Here is a 4,246-nt window from a genome sequence, read left to right as displayed (position 1 = left end):
TTTGGTTTGTGTATTGTTTCTTATCTTCCTGTATCCAAACATTAAAGGTTCATTAAAGGGATAAAAACAAACCGAGTAAGAAAAACTACATAAATGTTGGGTTAAGTCCCATTTGATCCCTTAAACCAGCATTTTGAGTGGGTTCTTCCTTTCGGTGTGAAATCAGGTAGCAACAGTGCCACCAGCTGCTCCATAGTTCAGCCCAATTTCAAGTCACTTTTCAACAGTCACATGATTTCTAATTGAAGAGAAATCATTCATACCAACACAATCTAATCATACAGACAGATTAGAGTCAATGAGCTGCAGAGATTTATGGCCCTAAATATAACACATGAGAGTCTAATTCAGCTTTTACCGCCAGTTGGTCAAAATGTTATCTACTTAAATAACCCAGGAACTTCCACCGAAACAGTGACTTTGCAGCAATTCCTCATTTTAAGCAAGCATTCAGTGATGGAGCAAGGAAACAACTTCCTTTAGAAAGGAAGACACTTTGGGCATCATAGTTTATGGGTTAAGATGGCCCAGTCAAAGTTCATATCAAAATCCATTTGGAAAGGCAAAGCTGACGTTCTGAGGTGCTTTCTGTGGATTCTGAATGCACATTACCTGTTTTGTGAAGAGTAAAAAATAAAAAAAACTGCAATTGCAACTAGAGAGCATGATAGAGCTACAGAGGTTGCCTTTGTAATGCTGAATACAAAATAAACTCAACCTTTTTATTCGAAAATCAAGAAAGAAAATTAAAAATCACATATCCTTTCTCTCCTAGTTCACAATTATTCATTACTTTGTGTCAGTATCACATGAAATCACAGTCAAATTCTGTGAGCCTTTATTACAAATAATTTACTTTTATGATGGATATTCACCTTATGGGATGAAGGGATGCTCTGACAACTGAATGGATACATTTGGTGCCACTAAAGTATAAATAAATCAGATATCAGCAACATGCATATATACTACAGAAATATTAAAAATGAGGTAAACTACAGTATATAGACTCTTTGAATCAACACTTCTGAAGGAAAATCTGCATTATTTTGGCTCTGAAATATCCACCAAACGCCTGTGTTGAGTGAGTTTAAACAGGCAAGTGATGTAAACTGGATCTCATCTCGTCTCTGTTTCTGTTATGAGCTCAGAACAACTTCAGACGACACGCAGCTGTAATTAAAACATGAAAAGAAAACAGTAAGATGGTAGGGACTGGAAGCCAGAAGTTGGTATACTCATAAATCCAACATGAGAAGACAGATAGATGTAAATAAGTTGGTGAATCTCACAAAATGATCTTGATTACTCTGATCGTGTTGGTCTCCAATCCACGCTTTTGGCCTCTGCCAGCGTCCTTTGTTAAAACGTTCGCTCTGTGTTTCACAGTGGAAAACCATATGAACCACACAGCAGCACATGGCAAAGGGTGATGAGTGTGTGGTGGGCCTGGCAACCCAGTCAAGGGCAGAAAATGTACTCTGAGTCAGCTCAGTGGGATTTACCGAATTAAACATTCGACTGCTTGTTAAAAATGTGGAGGAATTTGGAAACATGTGATTTAATGACTTTTTTTGGGGATGTTTTGTTTTTGTATTATTATTTTTTTTTAACTTTGATACTTGCTGTCACATCAATTGCCCATTTGGGACACGAATAAATCTGAATCTGATAGTTTTGCTGTTTTTGCCGGATGCATTTCACACCATACGCAACCACATCAAGTCCCAATAAAATGCGGATATCTGTGGTTGAAACATGACAGAATGTGAAACAAATTCAAGATGTACGATTGTTTCTGCACAGATTTTTACTTGTCCATTGATAGGCTGGTATTCTGAACAATATTTACATACTGATGTTCTCCACGGTCCCAAACAGAAGGTATTACACAACACAGGTGGGATTTTATGTCATAATTACTCATGTTGGTACTGCTGTTCCTCTGTGGTCAGGACCCAGCTTCAGTAGTATCCAGCCTCCTGTAATGGTAAAATTTCCCAATCCCTTCCTGCTCAATCAGATTTAAAATCGAGTCGCAGCATAATGATGCAGAAGAGTATCAACCGGTGAGGCTGAGGTCAAAGAGCGTGTGTATTCTCCACAAACGTTTTCATAACCCTCTCTGCACGTCTGCTTGACTTCTCCTGAGGAGCTCTGCGCTGCTGAAACACGAGGACGCGTCTCGCTGTGGTGCAGGCCTGATCCTTCAAACACAAACAGATTATTGGCATGCAGTCCTCCAAACTATGTTCCCTGTCAGAAGGAGGAAAAGAAAAACTCGTGGTGCTGCTTGTACATCAAAGCCGTGTCCAAATTACAGCTGCTTACAATCCCAAAAGGAAACCACCTCACAGGTAATCAATATCCTGATAAAGGGATGAAGACGAAAGCATTTGTTGTCAGACCAGCGAACACTGGAGAGTAGAAGAAATCTAACATATAACTTACATGGTTCTCGCTTTAATGTTGATCATTGTTACAGCTGGTGATAAAGGAGGAAAAAAAACTTAAAGTGAAGAAATAAAATGTAGCGTTAACCCCTTTACTTGAAACAATTTCAGAAACTGAGTGTGAGAATATTATTTCTCTGTAAATCCATCAGAGCGGTTGTTCTTTAATCCCTGTAATCACCTTCTGGGTGAAATCATGAGATCATCTTGAAGGGAAGCAGCCGATAGAAATCCAATCTGAACTCGGTTTACTCGGCTTCCTACCCTTAATGCCTGAGCCTAACCTAAGACCCAAGACGCTTAATCATATTCTACACTCAACCAGATTACTTTAACTGTTTTGTACATTTTTTAATTTGGGCATGTTTCTGCCATTGCACACAAGTAAAAACTAGAAATGGATTCAGACAGCGGTTTTGGAGTGCTGAAAGTTTGCAGCTGTAAAACTGTAGATTTTTAATACCTAAAATGTGGTGTTGCATGTATTCAGCCAAACTAAAATGCAAAAATGCAGCTTATTGCATGAAAAAAATGTAAATCTTTGCACATCCCTCTCGACCCATGGCAGTAGAAGCATGCTGTGGGAACGCTCTTCAGTTAATGAGCGGATAGATGGAGACAAATGTAGACAATGAAAGAAAAAATAAAACTATTATGATGCAACAATAAAACCTATGGCACAACGGCATTATCATTTCCTTTGTTTTTGAATTAAATTTACAGAAAGATTACATTAATGTGAACACAAATCACTCTCCACGAAAAGGAGGACTGTTGGCAAAGTGTTTATTCTGAGCAGACAATATGGACCATAAATGTGAAATACATTGCTCTATTAGTATAAAACCAGACAACAAACTGAGGCCGAACATTCAGAAATGAGTTGGATATGTTTAAATAATCTCTTGCCTTCACTACTGGCTGTACGCTGGAAAAAAAAAAATCCAAGTAAAAAATTCTAATCAAAACTCAGTTAAAAATAAATTAAACACAACCAAACAATCCCTTCAGATGATCCTGCCTTTTGTAATCTCCCTTTTAGCAAGAGCTGATTGAAGGAAAAGTCTGTTGGATTTTAATAAATGTCCAAGAAACTAATTTGATCTCTCGTTAAAATCAAAGTGCTCTGAAACAGAAACATGTCTCGTATGCGACTTGACAAGAAGCTTCCTGGGATGTATTCGTCTAACAGAAGTAGATCTATGCGTGTTCCCTTTTATAGTTTGGTCAAATTTGAACATAAACCTGGCTCCTGCATGCTGCTCTGCACTCTGGCATTTCTACTTCTGCAACCACAAAGAAAGAAAAGAAAAGAAGTTCCCTTATTTAGAAACGATAATCTAAATATATGCTATGTGAAGTGAAAATCTTCAGATAATAGTTTAATATTTGTGTTTAGCTTCATCTAAGGTCAATCGGTTTTAAATGAAACGATAAAAATAAAAATGTTAGCATTAAACTCCTGTAAAGTGGAAATGTTGCAGGTGAATGCAAAACAGCAGCAGCCTAAAGAAAAAACAAAACAAAGCAGTTTAACAAGAGACATGTACCAGTATAGCAACACATTCAAATCAAAGTTTACAAAAAAATAGATACAAAAACCCTTATCGTGAAACAAATTGTTAAATAATGAAAACATGCACGTTAGCAATTAAATCAGACAAAAGCAATGTTTTTTGCATACGTACAAAGTGGTTAACCCTGTATTCTTAACATCAAATGTTCGACATGTTAAAACAAATTCAAGTTTCTTCTTCTTCTTCATTGTTTGTATGGGTGAAAAATGGGTGGGG

Source organism: Poecilia reticulata, linkage group LG13 (genome assembly GCF_000633615.1).
Source record: "Poecilia reticulata strain Guanapo linkage group LG13, Guppy_female_1.0+MT, whole genome shotgun sequence".
In the NCBI taxonomy this organism is placed as follows: domain Eukaryota; kingdom Metazoa; phylum Chordata; class Actinopteri; order Cyprinodontiformes; family Poeciliidae; genus Poecilia; species Poecilia reticulata.
This window is presented reverse-complemented; position numbering follows the sequence as displayed.